The sequence below is a fragment of the Sturnus vulgaris genome, chromosome W (assembly GCF_052056855.1).
Source record: "Sturnus vulgaris isolate bStuVul1 chromosome W, bStuVul1.hap1, whole genome shotgun sequence".
Classification (NCBI taxonomy): domain Eukaryota; kingdom Metazoa; phylum Chordata; class Aves; order Passeriformes; family Sturnidae; genus Sturnus; species Sturnus vulgaris.
This window is the reverse complement of record NC_142282.1, coordinates 18,548,043-18,572,395: the sequence shown is the minus strand read 5'-3', so window position 1 is coordinate 18,572,395 and position 24,353 is coordinate 18,548,043. Positions and strand designations below refer to the sequence as shown.

Genomic DNA, 24,353 nt, shown 5'->3' with positions numbered 1-24,353 from the left:
GATTATTACAGTATGAATCTTGTTTAATGGAACAGGAGGATTTAGAATTTAAAGGTGGGGAAATTTTTAATCCAGCCTCTTATTTAAATGGCCCTGGAGAAAAGGGGGGCCAGGAAGAAATCCATGATTGTATCCAGGTTATAGACCTCCAGACACGGGCTAGGGAAGATCTACGGGATATTCCCTGGCCTGAGGGAGAGAATGTGTTCATTGATGGGTCCTCCAAGGTGGTAGAAGGGAAACGATTTACAGGATACTCTATCGTGAATGGGAAGCAATTAAAGGAAGGGGGGAGGTTACCACACACCTGGTCAGCTCAGACAGCAGAGCTGTACGCGCTTGTGAGAGCCTGTGAATTATACCAGGACAAGACAGTAAATATCTTTACTGATTCTAAATATGCATATGGGGTGATACATGCATTTGGAAAACTATGGGAAAAAAAAGAGGTTTATTAAGCTGCAGAGGAAAGAAGAAAATAATTGGTTTACAAAGGATGGTAAGCAGTGGATACCAAAAGCTCTAGCCTTACAATTGTTAAAACAACTTCATGAAGGGAGTCATTGGGGCTCCCGAGGACTGGCAGAAGCCTTCCTCAAAATGAACACTGCTGTTGGTCTCTTTAGCCTGGCAAAGCGAGCTATTGAAGGTTGTTTTACTTGTGCTAAAACCAACAACAAAATTACAAAGAAACTGGCCAGGGGAGGGAGGCGTTGGGCAGTACGTCCCTTCCAGAGATGCCAGGTGGATTTTACTGAAATGCCTCGAGTGGCAAGATTTAAATATCTTCTGGTAATAGTATGTCAATTAACCAGGTGGCCAGAAGCATTTCCAACTGTGTCAGCTACTACAGGATCAGTTGTTAAAATATTTTTGGAACAAGTAATTCCAAGATATGGGATGGTGGAAGCAATAGATTCAAATAGGGAAACTCATTTTACAGGAAAAATTCTTCAAGGAGTTATGACTGCTTTAGGGATACAGTGGAACCTCCATACCCCCTGGCACAAACAGAGTTCGGTTCAGGTTAAGAGGGTGAATGGAGAAATAAAGAAACATCTCCTGAAGCTGGTGATAGAAACTAAGATGCCGTAGGTACGGCTCCTGCCCCTGGCTTTAACAAGAATAAGAGCCAGACCCAGGGGAGATATTCAATTATCTCCCTTTGAATTGTTGTTTGGAATTCCTTACCCTTGTAATTCTCAGCCGAGTGGGGGGATAGAGATAAGTGATGTGTATTTGAAACAATATGTGGCTCGGATACTGTCTCCTGTCTCTTGTGAAATCTCTTCGACAGGAAGCTCAGCTGGCACAAACCTTGCCTTTGGACTTTGCTGTTCACAACATCCAACCGGGACACTGGGTCCTAGTTAAGGAGTGGAAAGAAGCACCACTGGTGGCGAAGTGGCGTGGACCTTTCCAGGTGTTGCTGACCACAGAAACAGCCGTCAGGACAGCTGAACACGGCTGGACCCATCACACTCGGGCCAAGGTCTCTGCAGCCCCAGAGATTTGGACATCTCAGCTGGAGGAGAAGGACGGGAAGCCGCGACTGACACTCGGCAGGAGTGGACTGGAGCAGCAGCCAGTGCGTCGACATCGGGGGAAGCCTCGTGTGCCCACCCACAGAGTGCCTGCTGAAATAGTTTGTGTGGGCATCCCTCCTCTCAGATCTCCAGGCATTGGGGGCCAACCCTTGCTGTCATTGTTTTCTTTATGTTAAGCTGTTTCTGTGCCTTCACTCGCCACAGGTGGTGTGAAAGACGTGAAAGTAAAAATTAAGTTAGGAAATTAGATTACACAATCAGAATGTTTCTCTTAATAATGTTCCCTTTATATTATCAGTTAGGTTGGAGCCAAGAATGGGAAAATAATTGTTTTGACCTTAGGAGAAAAAGTAGCAAAAACCTTTAACCTTAGTAATTGTTGAGTCTGTGGAGGGCCAGGAAAATCTGAAAACGGGCCATGGGTGGCCAGCCCAGTAAAACCTAAATAGTAGATTAACACCCTGAGTAAGGTCCGTAATGGAACAGGATTTTAGGATGAAGAAGGAAGTCCATGGCGGCTTCATTCTTGTGAAAAAAGCACTTATTGTCTAAATAGACAAGTAGATGACAATAAAAAAGTAGTGGAACAAATAGCAAAATTAATAAAAAATTAGCTCATGTGCCAGTCCAAACATGAAAAGGATGGGAATGGGACATGTTTTCTTGGCTACCTGGTGGACTATAGGTTAAACAATTACTTTTTTTCCTCTTATGTGCTGTAGCAACTCTAATCTTTTTACCATGCATGATCCCTTGCTTAGTACAACTTATTCAACATGTGATCAAAGGGATGCAGGTAATAGCCACGCCTACTGATCCAGAGATGGTTACAAAAAGACAGAAATTTATGTCACTCCAAATAATTACAAAACCAAAAAATACTCAGGAACAAAAAATTAAGTCAATGATAGCTAAAGTTTGTAAAGACAATTATTAAAAAATAAAAGAGGAGGGATTGAGAGGAATGTTGAATTTGTCTTTACAAATGAGTTGTGGATCAGCCTGTAGATAAGGCTAGCACTGAGAGATAAAAGAAACAATGGGATGGATTCCACTGATTGATGAATGGAAAGAGATATTTGCCTTTACAAACAAACTGTAGGGCTGCTGATAAATGAAATTGGATATCGAAAGATGAAAGAAGCAACGGGGGGAAAACTATGAATTCTATAAGAATTAAAAATTAAAAGGGAGGGTTATACATTAGAGGGGAATTTCAGGTATCAGGTGTTCCGGGAAGTCTGTGCCTCTCAAGTACCTCAGCCAATGGGGAAAGAGAGAGGGAAATGCGGCCGGGAAAATAGGATAAAAAGGAGGCTGCGTCCTGCAAAAATGTGAGAGATCCCAGGGGAATGTCCCATGGCCTCTCCCTTTATTCGAATAAAGCAAAAAGGACTCCTCTGTCTCCTTTTTAGACATAAACCTCTGGTGTTTTTGAATTAATTTTCCTGACAATAACCTACCCATGGACTGAGGTTAGACTGACAAATCTGTAGTTCTGCAGTTCCTCATCCGCATTCTCCTTGAAGATGAGCGTAACATTCACCTTTTTCCATACTTTTAAGACCTATTCGCACTTTAAATTATTTTGGTATTCAAATACAAAGAGATCTCAGGAGTTCCTGATAAGTCTTGATCAAACCAGTTGGGTAGTGAAGCATCCCTTGACCAGGAGCTCTTGCACAGTAAAGGTGGGAACAACACTGGTCCTATCAGGAACATCAGTTGCCTGACCAAGGTGGGGAACAAGGGATAATCAGTTATCCCCTGACAGCCTTGGAAAACTATTTACCTGAATAAGTGAAATAGTACCATTGTTACACTGTTATTTTTTAGAAAAAATGTCCAGTAGTTACCAACTTAGGTTATGTCCAGGATGGAAACCTACTGATGAATAAGACAAATCATCTTGTGACCCTATAAAGGCCCTTTGAGCTCTCCTGGACTGCAGTGGGCTGTGCCAGCACCTCCCTCTGAGTGGTATGCCTCTCAGAGCTCATGAACCCTCAAGTCTGCAATACTTTAAAGACCATTGCTGATAATGAGGCTTAGGCTGACAGCCCCCCCCACACACTCCTCAAGGTGCAACCCTTGCTCATTGAGAACACAAAGGGATTTGGCATATTTCATTGAACTCAAGGGAAATTTTTAACAGGTACCTTTGTGTGGAGGGAGCAGAAAACACAGAAGAAAGCTTCCCTGCATCCTCAGAACAAGCTCCTTGGAAAATCATAGTATAGAGATAAGAAAAGAAATGCCTTGTGAAATGACGAATACAAAAGGAATCTAGCTTCCCCCCTTTGGAAGACCCTCCTATCTATTAGTGGTTCATTTTCTTTTAGTATCCATAGGCCAGCTTTGAATGCAAAATCCCTCAGGGATTGGTCAGAAAGTAGAATTCCCTTGGTAATTGGTGCAAATTGTAAAACCCTCAAAAGTTATAAAAACCCCTGTAAAACAATAGCCGTTGGTATATGCTAGATCGGATGCCTTCATAGAATAAACGATGGATTCGTGCCTCTCTGCATATGCTGGTCTCTTTTCCCCGCTGGTCTGAGAGCTCACCGCGAGCCACAATTCTATCTGGGCAAGGCTCGGGAATTTGCTCCGTCGCTGAGGGCTGTGAAAGCAGCCTCAGGGATCCCAAAGGGACCCCGAAACCCCACCAGTGACACTTTTACACATATAGATGCATATATCTGTGTGAGTGCATGTGAATTGATTATGGTATGGATGTTGTTATCTCAAATCTATAATTAAGTCATTGTTGTAATTGTAGTAAAACCTATTGAATCACTTCATAAATGTTAAATTAGTCCATGATTAAGTACTGCTAAACCCTTTTGCACTCTGTCCTGGTTTCAGCTGGGAGAGAGTTAATTTCTTCTCAGTAGCCATTACAGTGCTGTGTTTTGGATTCAGAATGAGAATGCTGTTGATAACACACTGATGTTTTGGTTTTTGCTAAGTTATGTTTATCCTAAGTCAAGGAGTTTTTTCTTGTCTCATGCTCTGCCAGTGAGGAGGTTTGCAAAAGAAACTGGGAGAGGGCACAGCTGAGACAGGTGACCCGAACTGACCAAATGGATATTCCACACCATATAACGTCATGCCCAGTATATAAACTGGGAGGAATTACCCAGAAGGGCGGCCAATCTGGGTTCGGGAAGGGGAGTCTGGCATTGGTCAGTGGGTGGTGAGCAATTGCATTGTGCATCACTCATTTGTTTCCTTTTTATTATCAATATTATTATTTGTGATTATTATTGTCTTTTACTTTATTTTCAATTATTAAACTGTTCTTATCTCAACATACAAATTTTACTTCTGATTCTCCTCCCCATTCCACTGGGTTGGGGGGGGTTAAGCATGCATCTGCATGGTTTCTTAATTTCCACCTTTTATTTTGGTTTTATGTCATAAAATAAAGCTTTATTACATGCAAGGCATTCTTTTAGATGAATTTCTATCACTAGCTCTCTATCGAGGGCATATGAAGTAATGAAATAGCCTCATTACATTTAACAAAATGTGGTTTAAAACAAAACAAGATTTACATGGCAAGATTTTGGTAGTTGGGGGAGGTGACACCATGCTTCCTGATACTGTGCTTCTTGACCAATATCAGAAGTGTAGGCAGCATGCTGCCCACATTCTTCATGTAAAGTATGATTCTCTCAAATCACACCACCATTGGTGTGTAGAAGCCCAGACGATAAGGAGCTAACGTCTATGTTTCAAACACTGATAGCCATAGAGCAAAAAGGTTTGTTGCATAAGAACATGCTGTGCAAATGGGCAAAAAAGAGCAGAATGTGGCTGGAAAACAGGCCATGCAGAGGTAGGGCAGCACTTTTCTAGGACAAACATCCTTGTTCTGACTCCTGGAGACAAGTACGACACAGTCCAGAGCAAGGGCAGGAATGAGGTGAAGTAATGGGCAAGACCAGTAGAGGGGGGATGAGACCACCAAAGACCCCCAAAGCCCTCTGACCCATTTCCAGAAAGGTCCAGAAGAACAAACTGTGTATGATGACTAATTTGCATAGAAATCAAGGAACTGATCTCTGGTGTGGGGAAAACTTATTTATAAAAAGGTACTGCCACAAAGCCTGTGTGGCTTCCCCCCAGGACCCTGGACACCCTGTCAGCCAGATCAATGCTGAACCCAGGACTGGTGATTTCCTTTCCTCTCCTATCTGACCTCTTTATTTCTCTTTCTCTCCATCTTCCCTCTTGTATTTTTCTTGCTACTAGAAGATAGGGGACTAACTTATACCAATTTACATGCCAAGTTTATAATTTACTAATAAAACTTGGCAAGTTTTTTTTAGACCTTCTGACATTTGTCATTCCTTTTCAACCACGGGCATCTACAAATCTTGAGTGCTCCCTTCCTCTTAGGAGTGGAACACAACATGGTGGAGTCAATGGAAGGCACAAATTTTACCCACACTCAAAAGGCATGATTGGCAGTTGTTGTTGTTGTCAGATGACCCAGCCATCAAATGTACCTGGAAGTCCACCAGAGTTATGATATCACTTATGATCCTATGTTTGCTAATGGTGATTGTGCCATCATTGCTCATCTTTCTTACTGCTTCAATAAAGCTTTGTTTTATGACATGTTGTCAGACTCCATTAGTGTTCAGACCACAAGGGGTTGCACAGGTGGCTTTTGTGAAGAAAGATCAGGGGCTGCCCCTGTGCCTAACAAAGGTGGTTCCAGCAAGATCCAAAACCAACTCACCACTGGCCAAAGTTGAGCCAATCAGCAAAGCTGGTAGCAGCTCTGTGATAACACATTTAAGAAAGGGCAAAATCATTGCATAGCAGAGTGAGAAAAGGGAGGGTAGGGGGGAATGTGAGAAACAACCCCACAGACACCAAGGTCAGTAAAAGTAGAGGAGAAGGTGCACCAGAGCAGAGATACCCCTGCAGCCCGTGGCAAGGATGACAGTGGAACAGGTGAATATGCCCCAAAGAATGCTGAAGCTTATGGAAAGCCTATGCTGGAGCACACTCTTGGCTGGAAGTGTGGCCCATGGAGAGGAGCCCATGCAGAAGCATGTTTCATTTCTCTGTCTCTTTCCATCTCCATACCACCTACCTGCCCACATATTTTCTACCTTTTTCACACCTTTAACACAAAGGCTTTTAAAGGGTAAAACATACACTGACAGACTGGTATGACAGAGTAAATTTGTCTGTCGGTAACTTTTATACAAATCTTCACAAGAATTTCACAAATCTTTTTGGAAAAGGTTAGAGTTTGATTTAAAATAGTCCATTTTATCGTGTTTAGCAAATAAAATTTTAAAAAATCAATATAGGATTTTATATCAACATTAATCTGAAAAAAAGTTACAAAAATTGCCTCAGAATATTTGTTAGCTGAACCAAGAAAAGACATCAGAAAAAAATAAAAACAATGAAACACTGACCATCTATATTTTGGAACATAAAAATTGTCTAAATGAGTTTAGCAAACTTCATATAAATACAAGAATCTCTACAGTAGACAGTTATGGAATAACCTGTTCAGGGGAGATCTCTTTCTAACTCCATTAGTTTGACTTATACCCTGAAGTAAAAGAATTTTGATTCCTTCCAAAACATTTGTTTACTTGTTTAGCTGGTGACTTTTAAGAAATCCTATAATGAATTAATTTGCAAGTGAAGTTGAAATTTACAAATCTCCTTAAGCATGCATTAAAGGTCTTATGCTCCATTTATTGAATCTTTATTTTCTGTTTTATCTCATAGTATTATACTAGAAGAAAGGAAATTAGAAAAAAAAATTCCCCCCCCCACACCAAAACCTGACAGCCACTCTCATTCTAAACAACTTTATTAGTTTTGGTGCCAGAAGTGGGGCATACGTAGTTTTTTCCTACCCAGAGAAGAGGAGGAGATGAGAACATGTGAGGAAACAACATGGAGACACCAAGGTCAGTGGAGGAGACTTCCTATTTTGGAGGGACAAAAAGTTCCTTAAATTCAAACTAGTTTATTATGAAAAGAAAACCATTATAACTGTTTGTACTCTTGCTTTATTATTACATCTGACATGTCGCTCTTAAAAATTCCATCTGCTACTGTTGCTAGGAGTCAGTTGCTGTGCAACCTAAAAGGTATGTGGTGCTTTCAGGTCAAGAAGCACTAATAAATCTATAGCCCTCCTTATGCATTTCTGACAAATTTGCTTAAAGAGCTTAAAAGTCTTCTGAAATAGCCACCACACACTGACAGATCTCTTTTATTAAAAGGTTATGCTAACAGATTTTACAATTGTGCTGAGTTTTGGCTGGGATAGAACTAATTTTCTTCACAGCAGCTTGTATGGTTCTATTTTGGATTTGTGATTTAAAACAGTGTTGAGAACACATCCACATTTCAGCTATTGATGAAAAGTGCTTATGCAGCATCAAGGTCTTTTCTGTTTCTCTTACTGCCATGCCAGCAAGTAGACTGGGAATGCTCAAAGAGTTGGGATGGGAGACAGCTGAGACAGCTGATCCCAATAGACCAAAATAATATTCAATACCATATGACATCACACTCATCAATAAAAGCTTCATATTTACTCCAAGTTGGTTTTGTCAAACTGTGTTTTTCTGGTTTTATTAATTATTTTTAATCTTGAAGATTCTGCAGGTCAAATTACATACCTAAAAATACCTCTACGGGATCAGTGTTTTCAATAATATTTTTGCAAATCCACTGAAGAAGAGTGAAGAAATGGCTAAGAAGTGAACAGTGTGGCTTTTCTCCTACAAATTGTTCAAAATCAGCATGATTGATGACATCTATAGGAAATAGGAAATCTGGCCTATGCCTTTTGCTCTTCAGTTGTATCCACATTCCAACAGATAGTATAAGGTGTGGATGTTTGCTGACTGGACAGATGTTTATTGCCAAATGAAATATATAAAACCTGAGAACTGACTGCATTTTCTTCAATAGTAGGATAAATTTAGTCTTACCTTTCCCCAGATAATTATTCTGATGAAATCTGTGTTTTTGAAAACTACCTCTTTCAAATAAGATGGAGGGCACTATCACAGAAATTGTTTCTTTAAGCACACAAGAATAAAAGCATGTCTTGAAAGTTATCAAAAAGTCTGAGATAACTAGTCTACACAACACCCAGTTTGTGCATCTCAAAACATTTAATACTACTTGGTCAAGGTTTTCTACAGGGACCTCAAAAAAGAATAACAAAATAAAGATTCCTTTGAAAGCAAGAAGTTGGGGGGAAGGGGGGGGGGGAATGTCTTCCTAAGAGAGCATTAATGAATGAGAACTGCTTTTGTAACTGGTATTTTGTTTCTTCTCCATAATTCATAAGCTTGCAGTGTTTTGTTTTTTTTTTTCTAAAGCAAATCACAGAATCGCAGAATTAACTAGATTGGAAAATACCTCTGAGATCATCAAGTACAACCTATGACCTAACACCACCTTATCAACTAAATCATGACACTGAGAGCCACATTCAGTCGTTTTTTAAACACCTCCAGGGACAGTGACTCCACGACCTCTCTGGGCAGACAATTCCAGTGCTCAATCACTCTTTAAGTGAAGAAGATTTTCCTAATGTCTAGCCTAAATTTCCTCTGGAGCAGCTAGCTTAACACTGTGTCCTCTCGTTCTGTCAGTGGTTGCCTGGGAGAAGAGACCGACTCTCACCTGATTATGACCTCCTTTCAGGTAGTTGTAGAGAGTGATAAGGTCTCCCCTGAGCCTCCTTTTTTCCAAGCTAAACAACTCAAACTCCCTCAGCCGCTCTTCATAGGGCTTGTGTTCCAGACCCTTCACCAGCCTTGTTGCCCTCCTCTGGATGTGCTCAAGCGTCTCAACATCCTTCTTAAACTGAGGGGCCCAGAACTGGACACAGTACTCAAGGTGCGGCCTCACCAGTGCCAAGTACAGGGGAAGAATGACCTCCCTGGTCCTGCTGGCCACACTATTCCTGATACAGGCCAGGATGCCATTGGCCTTCTTGGCCACCAGGGCACACTGCTGGCTCATGTTCAGCTGGCTGTCGACCAGTACCTCCAGGTCCCTTTTTGCCTGGCCACTGTCCAGCCACTCTGTCCCCAGCCTGTAGCACTGCAGGGGTTGTTGTGGCCAAAGTGCAAGACCTGGCACTTGGACTTGTTAAACCTCAAAGCCAAACCTTTTTTTTTTTTCTTTGCCTAGTGGGCTTATAAAACAAACCATAAAGAAAAGGTACTTCATCAGGCTAGTGAGGCACTGGAACAGGTTGCCCAGAGGAACTGTGGACACCCCATACCCAGATTTGTTCAAGGCCAGGTTGGATGGAGCCTTGAGCAACCTGGTCTAGTGAGAGGTTTCCCTGCCCATGGCAGAGGAGTTGGAACTGGATGATCTTTAAGGTACCTTCCAACCCAAACCATGATAATTCCATGACCTCCTGCACTTTTAGGATTTAGCCTTGTAAAGAACACAGAGGAAAGTCAGAATCCTCAATCAAGCACCTATTTTCCTCAACACAGACAAAAAGATTAATATAGAGACATAAGTACAGTATTCGCTACTTATAATTACTTTCAAGGACAGATCACTGCAAAATTAAAAGCTATCCTATTGATTGTGATCTCAAAAGTGAGGGAAAACAACTTGGAAAACACTCTAAAAATATTTTATCTACACAGCTACAGTTAAAGACATGTAGATATTTATACTGTAAAAATAGTCACACTTAAAAACTAGATAATGATTATCTGAACTCCACTTTACAGTCTCGGTTTTTCTTAGATCTAGTTTCTACTGAGAGCAAGTGCTTCCTTCTGTGTTGCTCCAGGATACACTAGAGACAGGAGGGACTTAGCAAAGAGCAGTTGCAATGCTGTCCAACTTCAATTGTTCCATAAGTAATATTTTATTAATACCATAAGACAGTCTCTTGAATGCAACTAAACTTCTGCAGACATATAGGTTTGTTTATATAAGAATAGGATAGAGCATCAATCTGTTAAGTTTGGTGAGACAGCTTGGTTAAATAAGTATTCTTCACATGATTCAACCAGAATCAGACCCTACCAAGATTAAACCAACATTTTCCCCTTCACTATTATGGAGTATCTCCCTGATCTGTGAGATGTTTCTACAGTACATACCATATAAGTTCAATGTTCCCTTTAGTCTTTTCCATTCAAATTCCTTCTCCCTCCCTCAGGTTCTCAGCATCAAACTTTAAAGTACTTGATGCAAGTACAAAGACCAAGCTTTGACACACATGCAGATGTTCATATGCTCAGTCTCTCTAACTGAACAGCTGTTTCACGTGTACATGATAAATATCTGCCCAAAATGAAATAAATATTGCCATCTACACTTAAGACTCTTGAACATTTTCCAACATGAGTATGTTATCATTTTGTTGTATCTTTACTAAATTTATTATTTTTCCAGCTGGCATAGTGTCAAACACCCAGAACCTTCAGGAAAATTATTTTTTTTGCAATTCCAAGAACAGGGCATGTTTAAAAAAAAACCACCACCACCTCAATCACCTGTATTTAAATGTATATGTAGATACGAGTATATAAAATATATATATATTAAGATAGATACTAAAACCCCCTCAAAACAGCTACTCCAATACTAAGTTCCAGTAAATCTCTGATTTTTAAATGGTAAATTTAATGTGGTAAAGGGTTATTACACCAAGAGATGTCAAGCCAGACACAGAAGCACTACTGTATCACAAAGGAAGGAGGCTTTAATATGTTCTGCAAAAACCTAAGCAGATATCAACAAGCACACTTCTATACTATCTAAAAAAAATAATTTTAAAAGTTCCTCAGATTCTCCAACTTTACAAAAAGGGAAATTCCTCCATATGATTATTTTCACAATATGTTTGAAGATGTTTTAACTAATCTTCAGGTTTCTGGTGTGAAAAATAGATCCTGAACTGCTGAATAAGTGTTCTTTCTAGTCATTTGCAATTGGCTGGAGGAGTCTTCTTCAAAATAAATTTTAAATGTCAATTCTGTGTGTATTGAGATGAAGCAGGTAACATTTACACCTCAAAAGAAAACATTAATAAAAGAGCAACTGTAGGCTATCTCTGCAGCTCAGCTGGATATACTTCAGAAATGTCTAATATACAGTGCTTCCCAGCCTTGACACACTCCCCTACCTCAAGTAAACTGAAATATTAAACTATGTGGAAGTGAAACATCTAACAAGGAAAAGGAAAGAATAGTGGATAGGAAACAATTCTGCAAAAAGGAACCATATTGAAGAGATGAAACCAAGCAACAACAGATAGAGAAAACAGAATTATATGTACATGAACAGAAAAAAATTATCATAAATAATAAAAAAGCAAAGTAGGACTAAAACATAAATTGCAAAAGCAAAGAAAACATTTACCCAAAAAAGTTTTCAAGACTAGTATTTAGTTAAACTCCTCTAGAAACAAAATCAACAAAATAGTGGACAAGGGAACTAGAGACATGGATTTGATTGATGAACCACTTGGTGGAAAAGGAATTGGCTGGATGGTCACACGCAGAGTTGCAGTCAGTGGCACAATGTCCAAGTGGAAAGAAGTGACGAGTGGCATTCCTCAGGGGTCTGTATTGGGACTGGTGCTGTTTTTTCTTTGTCAGCAACATGGACAGTCGGATTGAGTGCACACTCAGCAAGTTTGCCAACGACACCAAGCTGTGTGGTGCAGTTGATGTGCTGGAGGGACAGGATGCCATCCAGAGGAACCTTGACAGGTTTGAAAGGTGGGTCTGTGCAAATCTCATTAAATTCAACAAGGCCAAGTGCAAGATCCTGCACCTGGGTCGAGGTGCTCCCAAGTACAAGTACAGCCTGGGCAGAGAATGAATTAAATGCAGCCCTGGGGAAAGAGATTTGGGGCTGTTGGTGGATGAGAGTCTCAATATGTCTCAGCAATGTGTGCTTGCAGCCCAGAAAGCCAACCGTGTCCTAGGCTGCATCAAAAGAGGTGTGGTCAGCAGGGTGAGGGAGGTGATTTTCCCCCTCTATTCTGCTTTGGTGAGACCCCATCGGAAGTTCTTCATCCAGCTCTGGGGCCTCCAGCACAAGAAAGATGTGGAGCTGTTGGAGCAAGTCCAGAGGAGGCCACAAAGATGATCAGAGGGCTGGAGCACCTCTCCTATGAAGACAGACTGAGACAGTTGGGGCTTGTTCAGCCTGGAGAAGGCTTTGGGGAGACCTTATAGCCCCTTCCAGTACCTAAAGGGGGGCTACAGAAAGGCTGGAGAGGGACTTTTTACAAGGGCATGTAGTAATAGGACAAGGGGCAATGGCTTTAAGCTGAAAGAGGGCCGATTTAGATTGGATATTATGAAGAAATTCTTTGCTGTGAGGGTGGTGAGGCACTGGAACAGGTTGCCCAGGAAGTTGCGGATGCCCCTATCCCTGGATAGGCCAGGCTGGATGGGGCTCTGAGCAACCTGTTCCATTGGAAGGTGTCCCTGCCCATGGCAGTGGGGTTGGAACTAGATAATCTTTAAGGTCCTTTACAACCCAAACCATTCTATGATTCTAGGAAAATGTTCCAAGGCTGTTCTTTAGCTTCCCCCATTATCTGTATTCCAAATATCCCTTAAAAAATACAGCATTTTGTCTTCCATTTCATAGGCTTGTATCTGCATGTTAGTAAACAGTAATTCTAAAAAAAGGAATCATCATTTTCCTGATACAATATTACTTAATTAGCTCAAAATTAGGTTCAATTCAAAAGTATTCATAATGTGAAAAAACAAAACAAAACGGAATCACTGAAGATAAAAATATCCTAGTTTTGTGCCATGTAAATATAGGTGTAAGAGGCAATTAAACATTTCATTGTGGCACTAAATGAGAGAGTAAATTCAAGTAATGCAATTATAGAGGAAATACATATGCGATTTATGTGGCTAAGGGGTTGAGAAGAACTAGATAGTTACATGGTGTCCATGTTTTTCTCCTTTTAAAGCAATTTAAAAATAGGTTAAAACCCACAGTAGAGATGTTCTCTCATTTTTCCACATAGAACTTGTATTAGACAGCAAAAAGACGCTATGCTCATAAGAAAGATAGCATGTACATTTTTTGTAAGAAGAGGTACACTTCCTAACACAGTATAAGCTAGGGTTAATAGACTATGAAATTATTTTAAATTGTCTACTGAGATAATACAACTTGATCCAGAAACTGAATGACAAAAAACCATATGGATCAACAACATGGCATGGTAGGGCCACCTTAATTAAGAAGGCATAGCCAGGTAGATGGCTCTTATTCCTTTCAAACTATACATTCAACATTTATTTAGCTCTTCAGAAACAAATGTGTTTCTAAGAAAGTAAGACAAACACACAGCATTGTGTGCTCTAAATATGCACAACTCCTTTGAGTTTACTGAAAACTTAGTGATTTCTATAATAGCAGGTTAAATTCTACAAGTAGCACAAGGTGAAGAATTAAAAAAGGCTCTGAATCAGTGCACGAAAAAAATAATACCATCAAATATTCCATGTAGAAAAAAAAATGTTCTTAAAATAAAATGAAAGTGTTAGTTCATGAGAAGAGAATGTTATGAATTCAGAGGTACAGCCATAAAATGAAATTATAAAATTTAATTACACTTGCACCCAGACATGACAATTAATTGCACTGAAGAATCTTATATACTACCAATTAGCCCTTCAACCTCTATTATTAACTACTAATCACAGCTTCAAGATAATATTAAAGGATCTCTAATGTGTACTACAGGCAACATAGGCCTTTTCCAATTCATGTACAAGATACTTTGGAACACTACAAGTACTGCAGCATGTCAGATAAGTTCTAATAAAAATTAAAAATTTAAAAAATATAAATACCCTTCGTAATAAACAACCACAGGGCAATTTACATCATTTTTCCCCTTTGGAAATTATGTCACTTCCTATATTATAAATTGGGAAGGAAGAAAGGCTGAGGAAGAGAAAGCGCTCGAGGCTTTTCTCTCTCCCTCTCCCTCCCCTCCCCCATCAATAGCAAAGCCCAATGCAGCAGTCCCAGCCTGGATGCTGCAAGGAGGGAGGAGGAGGTAAAAGCTGGGGTGGAGATTGGAGGGGATAAGAAAGGGATAGAAAGGCAGAATTGCAAGCCTATACAGAACAGTTACATTCACCTGAATCGTGGAAAGCTGTGTTGTTGTTCTTGCCGGTGGTGGCTGTTGTAGGTGATGATTAGGAAGCAAATAGAAAGCAGTGGAAGAGCAGTTGTTGTTGATGAGTAACAGTCACCAGGACTACGGTGACTATGGCGCTTGATTCACAAGGCAACAGTTGCTATAACTCACAAAAGAGAGAGAGCAAGCAAGAGAGAAGGAAGCAGTGGCCCAGCCGAAGAGACCCGGAAGAGGCAGGGCTTCTCGTATGACGGACAGCTTTTGGGGCCGGAGGGGAGGAGGATCTGTTTCCTCAAGTAGGAAAAAAAAGAAGGTTGGTAGGAACGTATTAAAACCCCCACCTCACTAAGGGCGTGTGAGGGCGCATTCTATCCCCAACAAGCAAAGTGGCACTAGTATGATAATGGACTATCTATGGATGTAAGATCATACTACATCGGAGTGGGCAAGGAGGGAACCTATAGTGGTGGCTGATAGTTCAAATGGATAGCAACTGCCAGGCCGAAACACGAGTGGGAGGGAGAAGGAGGGAACAGAGGGTATGGTCATAGCATATCTGTCTCCTGAGTGGATCATGCTCACCGACATCCTGACGTCACATTCGATCAGCGACTAAAATAAAGTGGGGTTTTGTGCAGGCATCTCTGTTCAGCGATTTGCTTTGCTTTTCCAGCCTGTTTGCTTCCTGCTACTTGAAAGCAGTTTAGAGTGAACAGGAAGTTCTGCTTTGTCCTAACAGCTTATCACCATCTCAATTTATTTTTCCATCAGAAAGTAAAAGTGAAGAGATGCTGCTGGATGGGGTATTTGTTGACTGCTGCCATCTAAAGTAGGTGAGACTGTGGCAGTAGCTGTATTGCCCTCATTGGCAAAGCTGAACATTTTCTGTAACTGCTGTATACACTTGGCCTGCTGGACTCAGCACGTGCATGTTATAAATGAGAGACAAAAGTCTCGATATTCAGCAAAATTTAGATTGCTTTATTTGATATAGAAAGAGCAAGCAGTGCGCTGGGGAACGTGAGGGGTCACTGCCCACTCCACGCTCCACCGAACCTTGGTTTGCAGCCTCTTCTTATACTGTGGGTTCTCGTTGTTCACAAATTCACAAAGCCTTTGGGTGATAATCCGTCACAGATTGCCATCCGGTCCTTGTAGATGACCACCAGGGAAGTTCTGGAAGTCTGGTTTTTGGGATAGGCAGCATTGATCAGACAAAGGTAGGAAGGGCTTTTTGGGAAGTCCGATTTCGCAAGCTGGTAGCCGATACAACTTATTTAGGAAACATAACATAATATAACATAATGTAATGTAACATAATACAACATAATATAACATAACAAGGTGATTTTAAACAGAATTATTTAATCATGTAATTTCCTTTATCTAGTGTCCATGCTTCACTTCTGAGCTTAGTATTCTGGTTTATGCAAACCCCAATGCTTTTGTGATTAACACGAATCTTTTATCAATTGTCACAATTTCCCCACTTCTCTTTTTTTATCCCATTGATTCGTGTTCTGGTTTCAAATTTTGTCACTACCTCTTGTACTAGATTTAATTCGTTTACTGCCATTAATTTTGTTGCCTTCTCAGGGTCTATTGGTATTGTAGCAACTTGCATTCCTTGAACCACCGACTGGATTAGTCAAATGAAGCATGGAACAAGACAAGGGATGAACAGTAGTCCTAATAATGCACATGCTAACATAAATCCTAATTTCTTCCACCAAGCTCCCCCCAACAGGTTATTCCACCAATTATCATTAAGCATAGAGTTCCAGGTTTGTACAGGTACATGGGCTATTCGTTTTATTTCTTCTGCAATTTTAGTAATTATTTCACCATTATCATCAATTTCTAAGCAGCATTCAGAATTATTAAACTTTCCACACATTCCCCCTTCTTCAGCTAACAGATAGTCTAGAGCCAGTCGGTTTTGATATACTGCTGCTCTAGTTTGGGTAAGTTGTTTAGCTATCAATTCCATTGCTCGGGCTGTCCGGTTGGAAGTAATTTCTACCACGGCTTGTAGCCTGATAATTCTATTTAGCATATAAATTGGAGTGCGATAGCCCCAGCTCCCATCTTGAGCCCAGGTAGCTGGTCCATAATATTCAATAATTCGTTCTGGGGGCCATTCATCATCCTTCCAGATTTGCGTTCCCCCTATGTCTGTGCTCCTTTTATTTCGATACAAAGTTTCATACAAGGGAACTCCTAACACTTTATTACCCTTTTCCTTTGGTAATGTAAAAAACGCAGGCTGGATAATCCCTAGAGTACATGTCCCTCTCCACCTTTTTGGTAGGGTATTATAAGCTTTTTTCCCACAGATCCAAAATATTCCATCTGGGGCTTTCCAGCTTAGTTTAACTGATTCAGGTTGTTGCCAATAGGTCCTTACACTTTTTACTTCTTCATATGGGTTGGCTCTATTTTTATTATACCAGCATAGTCCTGTAAAATTGTTCTTTATACAATTACCTTTACTTTCCCCAATATCCTTCTGGAGCTTTGGACCACCAAGACTGCTTGCATTTGTAATCAGGATAGTCTTACAGGGGGTGTGCCCCACATATTGGGTAAATTTAGTTCCCTGACGTGTTATACATGCCTCTCCTATTACCTCATGACTTAGAACCCACCCTTCAGGTCTATTGACTCCCCTCGATATTTCTGTTTGATTCCACTGTAACAACTGCTCTGGGCCCAACCCCTCCCCCCTCCATGGCCATTGTTCAGTCATCTGCATTCCTCCACATATCCAACAGTGAGTTAAGTTCAGTTCAGTAGTGATTTCTTTCATTAATTCTACAAATAAATTTTTTCCCAAGGTGGGTAAGTCCCGTTCGCTGAGTTGTTGTTTTATTTTTTCTTACAAGTTAAAATTTCCCCCATGGTTTGTCTTTGTTCCTTTGAACACCTTAGTTATATTTTTTATCAATTCTTCCTTGTAGTGATCTTGCACTCCTCCCTGATCTGAATATCCCCACATACTTTCTTTTGTGAAGCAGAGGTGTGTCTCTCCTACTGGACAACTTTGGTATGCTGATGGAGCCCACCCTCCTTTTCCCAAATTGGTGGCTACCCAGTAACTTCTTCCCATAATAGTGCAAGTTTCTAAGTTGTGTTTATTATAGCAGGCCGAATTGATATGTGTATGGAAGGCAAGGGTGGATACCGTGCGTCTGCCATACCTAATTGTCTGGTAACACTTGGAACAAGCATCAGCATTATTTCCTTTTATCATCATTAGCAATAGGATGACTCCCATGACCATTTTCATCCCTCTGCCTCCCTCAAGGCCTACGGGGTTGCTGCCAGTAGCCGAGGTTTGTTTAATCTTCTCGGCAGCAGGGAATATGTCCTGGGCTCTCCCACTTTGTCTTTGTCTTTTGGTAGTGTTTTTTAATTTTGTTCCAGCTTTTAGCTTTAACATTCCAGTACAAGGTACAGCAGTAACAGCACAGTATACACAACCCTTCTGACACTTTCTTGCCAATACCTCTGCTCTGGCTCTCTTTTTTTCCTTATTCCTCCCACCATTTATGATCATCAATTTCGATTTCTCCTTGTGCTGATAGGGTATTGAGTACCTTAATAGTTTCCTTACATTCATTTCTTCTACACTGGACACATAATGCGAATGGGGGATACCCACCATAGGAATAACACCACAACAACTCAGTACAATATGGACACCTTTTCTTGATGAACAGGCTACACCCGGGTTTGGGGCAGGTGACTTTCAGTCCTGATTAGGAGGCCTTCGAGACGAATTGATCCGATATTGACATCAAGTCTTCCGAATTCGCACTTTGAGGTCTCCAGGCTCAGATGTCACTGTCCAACCTGCAGTAGGAGGGGTTACAGGACCCTTGACTCTACTCACATGTGTCCATCCCTTTTCAGCTGTCCTCACAGCTGTTTCAGTCGTTAACAGAACTAAATATGGTCCTTCCCATTTTGGAGCTAGATTTTCTTCTTTCCATACTTTAATTAACACATGTTGTCCTGGCTTAATTTTATGTATGGCAAATCCTAGAGGGACAGTTTGAGTTAAAATCCCCTTCTCTCTTAATTCTTCCAAGTTTTTGCTGATTGTTATTATGTAATTCTGAAGAGAAGGGTCCTGAACTAAGGTCAGATCAAGGTGTACTCCTTTAGGGTAAGGCATACCATACAGCATTTCATATGGTGAAATCCCTGTTTTGAATTTGGCGTTGTTCGTATATTAGACAGGGCTAGTGGGAGGCACTTTGTCCATGGCATTTTAGTCTCAATCATTAATTTTGACAGCTGTTGTTTTAATGTCTGATTCATCCTTTCAACCCTCCCAGAACTCTGAGGGTGCCAAGGTGTGTGATACTCCCAGCTGATGCCCAGCGCTGAGGTCAGTAACTGAAGCGCCTTTGATGTAAAGTGCGTCCCCTGGTCTGAGTCTATTGCTCGAACCAGGCCATACCTTGGGATTATGTGTTCCAACAATATTTTGGCTACCACTTGTGATGTGGCCCTAACTGCAGGGTATGCCTCTACCCAGTGGGTTAATTGGTCTACTCTCACTAGTAAGTATTTCCACCTTCCTATTTTTGGTAATTCTGTAAAATCTACTTCTATTCTTTCAAAGGGTCTGTAAGCAGTTTTCCGTCCTCCTGACGGACCTTGTCGCATACCTTTTTTATTAATTTTCTGACAAGTTAAACAACCCTGTACGCTTTGCTTTGCAATATCAAAAATGCCGATGCGTCCAAAAAATTTTAAAAATTGGTCTGCTAGCGCTCTGGTTCCCCAATGTGTTTGTTGGTGTAATTGTTCAATAATTTGTCTGGCCTGGGTCTTAGGTAAAATTTCCCTGCCATCTGGTAAAACTCATTTATTCTCATGCTGTTCTGCCTTTAATTTTTTTATTGCTTCTTTTTCCTGAGGAGTAAATAGCTTCTGTAATTCCTGGTTGGGGTTGAGATCTTTAACTGTAGTACTGTCCTGGTTTTGGGCAAATTTGGGGGAAAACCTCCAGAAGGAGCCCCCAGACAGCAAACCCCACGACTCCTCCCCCCCCACCCCACCGGGTTCGGGAAGAATTTCCTCGGAGAAGAGTGGGAGAAAAAACCTGTTTATTTAACAAGCAAGACACTCCCCAGCACAGGGAAAAAAGACAACACCAGCTGACAAAAAAACTCTTTCACCGTTCTGAAGGGATGACAAACTCAGTCTCTCTGGCGAGTGGTCGCTCAGTTATCAGTCTCTGGTGCTGGGGATGACTGCTGCAGGTGACAAAGTGTAGCCTCCCGGTGTTTCTTGGGGTTCCCAGGTCCCCGTCCGTTCAGATGGTATCCAGGAGAGGGAGGGGACGGGGTGGAAGAGAAAACAGTCCAGGGAAAAAGTTGGACTGCCTAGCTGAACTAACTAATAAGCAGAAAGCAAGGGCAAAGCGAAGGAAAGAAAAAGGCAGAAGCGAGCAAGCAGGCAAGCAAGCAGGCAAGCAGGCAAGCAAGCAAGCAGGCAAGCAAGCAAGCAAGCCGAGCTAAAACCTCTCCTAAACATAGACCATGGGGGAGGTGAGCCGGCTGATAACAAGACAAAACAAAGCTTCACTCTCAGACTCAGTCCTGGAAGCACAGGACATAATACCAAACATAATCAGGACACACGATTGGAGATAGAAACACCATAACATCACCCTAGGACATTCCACCCCTTATCTCCATATCGTGAACATACTAAACAGCATGTAAAAACTTCAGCAAGTAGAAATTTCCATCTTTCACTTATTCGGACACATTTTCTTCCATCTCACTTGCTCAAACCTTCGACACTTACACATTTCCTTCTATCTCACTTGCTCAGACCTTTGACACTTACATATTTCCTTCTGTCTCATGCTGCCTCACCCCACAATCAGATCTCCCTGAGGCACACATCGTGTTGTTCCATCTCTCTGCATTACCCACCATGTACAACCTGGTCCTTGAGCAAAGACAATCCCACGAATGGGTTTGTCTGTACTCGGGGCAGAATTGATCCAAACTGCCTTCCCTAACAAACCTCTGATATGTGCCACTGGGACTTTGTCTCCATCTACTATATTCAGGGACTCAGACTGGGCAGGGCCCGCTCGGTTGGTGGAACCCCGGGTGTTAACTAACCAAGTGGCCTTTGCTAAATGCTGCTCCCAGTTTTTGAATGATCCCCCACCCAATGCTCTCAAGGTGGTTTTTAACAGTCCATTGTACCTTTCCACCTTCCCTGCAGCTGGTGCATGGTAGGGGATATGGTACACCCACTCAATGCCATGTTCCCTAGCCCAAGTGTTGATAAGGCTATTCTTGAAATGAGTCCCATTGTCTGACTCAATCCTCTCAGGGGTGCCATGCCTCCAAAGGACCTGCTTTTCCAGGCCCAGGATGGTGTTACGGGCTGTAGCGTGAGACACAGGGTAGGTCTCCAACCATCCAGTGGTGGCTTCCACCATGGTCAGTACATAGCGCTTGCCCTGGCGGGTTTGAGGCAGTGTGATGTAGTCAATCTGCCAGGCCTCTCCATACTTGTACTTGGACCACCGCCCCCCATACCAGAGGGGCTTCACCCGCTTGGCTTGCTTGATGGCAGCGCACGTCTCACAGTCATGGATAACTTGAGAAATACTGTCCATGGTTAGATCCACCCCTCGGTCTCGTGCCCACTTATATGTGGCATCTCTGCCCTGATGACCTGAGGCATCATGGGCCCATCGAGCCAGGAACAACTCTCCCTTGTGTTCCCAATCAAGGTCTATCTTCGACACCCCTATCTTTGCAGCCTGATCTACCTGCTGATTGTTTTTCTGCTCTTCATTAGCCCTACTTCTGGGAACATGGGCATCTACATGGCGAACCTTCACAGGTAATTTCTCTAACCGGGTAGCGATATCTTTCCACTCTTCGGCAGCCCAAATTGGTTTTCCTCTACGCTGCCAGTTAGCCTCTTTCCATCTCTCCAACCATCCCCACAGAGCATTGGCTACCATCCATGAATCGGTATAAAGGTAAAGCTTTGGCCACTTCTCTCTTTCAGCAATGTCTAAGGCCAGTTGAACCGCTTTGAGTTCAGCAAGTTGACTGGATCCACCCTCTCCTTCAGTGGCCTCTGCTACCCGTCGCGTGGGGCTCCATACGGCTGCTTTCCACCTCCGATTCATCCCCACAATGCGACAGGAACCGTCGGTGAATAGAGCATAGCGTGTTTCCTCTGCTGGCAGTTGGTTATATGGTGGAGCTTCTTCAGCCCGTGTCACTGGTTCTTGTTCCTCATCTGTGACACCAAAACTTTCACCTTCAGGCCAATTTGTAATTACTTCCAAAATCCCAGGGCGATTCAGTTTCCCAATCCGGGTGCGCTGTGTAATGAGGGCAATCCACTTGCTCCATGTAGCACTGGTGGCATGGTGGGTTGAGGGAACCTTTCCTCTGAACATCCACCCCAGCACTGGTAGTCGGGGTGCCAGAAGGAGTTGTGCTTCTGTGCCAACCACCTCTGAGGCTGCTTGGACCCCTTCGTAGGCAGCCAAGATCTCCTTCTCTGTTGGGGTGTAGTTAGCTTCAGACCCTCTGTAGCTCCGACTCCAAAATCCTAATGGTCGGCCTCGAGTCTCACCAGGCACCTTCTGCCACAGGCTCCAGGACAGACCATGGTTCCCGGCTGCAGAGTAGAGCACGTTCTTCACATCTGGTCCCGTCCTGACTGGGCCAAGGGCTACTGCATGAGCAATTTCCTGCTTTATCTGGGCAAAAGCTTGTTGCTGCTCAGGGCCCCAATGGAAATCGTTCTTCTTGCGGGTGACCAGGTAAAGAGGGCTCACGATCTGACTGTACTCAGGAATGTGCATCCTCCAAAAACCTATGGCGCCTAAGAAAGCTTGTGTCTCCTTCTTGTTAGTTGGTGGGGACATAGCTGTGATTTTGTTGATGACATCAGTAGGAATCTGACGCCGTCCATCTTGCCACTTCACTCCCAGGAACTGGATCTCTCGAGCAGGTCCCTTAACTTTACTCTTCTTGATGGCGAAGCCGGCTTCCAGGAGGATTTGGATGATTCTCTCTCCTTTCTTGAACACTTCTGCTGCTGTGTTCCCCCACACAATGATATCATCAATATATTGTAAATGTTCTGGAGCCTCACCTTTTTCTAGTGTAGTCTGGATCAGTCCATGGCAGATAGTAGGACTGTGCTTCCACCCCTGGGGCAGTCGATTCCAGGTGTACTGCACTCCCCTCCATGTGAAAGCGAACTGAGGCCTGCACTCTGCTGCCAGAGGAATGGAGAAAAATGCATTGGCGATATCGATAGTGGCGTACCACTTTGCTGCCTTGGACTCCAGCTCGTACTGCAGTTCCAGCATGTCCGGCACGGCAGCGCTCAGCGGTGGAGTCACCTCATTCAATGCACGATAGTCTACGGTCAGTCTCCATTCTCCTTCCGATTTACGTACAGGCCAGATGGGGCTGTTGAAGGGTGAGTGGGTTTTGCTGACCACCCCTTGGCTCTCCAGCTCACGGATCATTTTATGGATGGGAACCACAGCATCTCGAGTTGTTCTGTATTGTCGGCGATGCACTATGGAAGTGGCAATTGGTACCTTTTGCTCTTCTCCTTTCAGAAGTCCTACAGTACTTGGATTCTCAGACAGTCCAGACAAGGTGTTCAATTGCTGGATGCCCTCTGTCACCACAGCTGCTATCCCAAATGCCCACCTGAATCCTTTTGGATCTTTAAAATACCCCCTTCGGAGGTAATCTATGCCCAAAATGCATGGGGCCTCTGGGCCAGTCACAATAGGATGTTTTTTCCATTCATGTCCAGTCAAGCTCACATCAGCTTCCACCAAGGTAAAGTCCTGTGATCCACCTGTCACACCAGCAATAGAAACAGATTCTGCCCCCACATATCTTGATGGGACTAATGTGCATTGGGCACCAGTATCAACCAAAGCTTTATACTTTTGTGGTTCCGATGTGCCAGGCCAACGAATCCACACAGTCCAGAAGACACGATTTTCCCTCGCCTCTCCCTGGCTAGAGGCAGGGCCCCTCTAAGCCTGTTTATCCTTCTTTCCTTGGGCATATGTCTTAGAGGTTCCTTCAAGGGGATCAGATATATCATCATCATCATACTTGGCAGCTTGGCTACGGGCAACTGGAGCTGCTCTCCTTTTGGTGGAACTTCCTCTTTGGGTCTTGCCTTCCTTCAATTCACGCACCCGTTGTGCCAGAGCAGCAGTAGATTTTCCATCCCATCTCCTCATGTTTTCTCCGCAATCACGTAGGAAGAACCACAGCTCAGCTCGTGGGGTGTACCTCCTCTCCCCATCAGGGGAACGTCTGCGTTGGATACCAGGGCCTCTAATTTGTACTGCTGAGATTTGGAGAAGGTCCTCTTTAATCTCCTCCCTGAGTCTTTTATGATTCTCCTCTATCTTGTCTTCTAATTTCTGCAGACGTGTTTCCACAGCTGCAATTCTGGCATGTGTTGGGCCATGCACAGCATCTGCATATGCTCGGAGCTTCTTTGCCATATCAAGCACGGTCTCATCCCTCTCGTCCCGCTTCATTATTGCCAAAGCAGAAGCGTATTCATGGGGCCCAAGTCGT

General features: G+C 42.6%; 1 protein-coding gene across 1 annotated transcript in view; it reads right to left on the bottom strand.

Moving 5' to 3' along the window:
* LOC148220015 (transcription factor RFX3-like) overlaps nt 1-14,941 on the bottom strand; it is a 233,390-nt gene extending 218,449 nt beyond the window's left edge. Inside the window, exon 1 of the mRNA XM_088155476.1 lies at nt 14,722-14,941. The gene's annotated coding sequence lies outside the window, so the exon portion shown is untranslated. The remainder of the gene's footprint in view (nt 1-14,721) is intronic.
* Between the last annotated feature and the right edge of the window lie 9,412 nt (nt 14,942-24,353).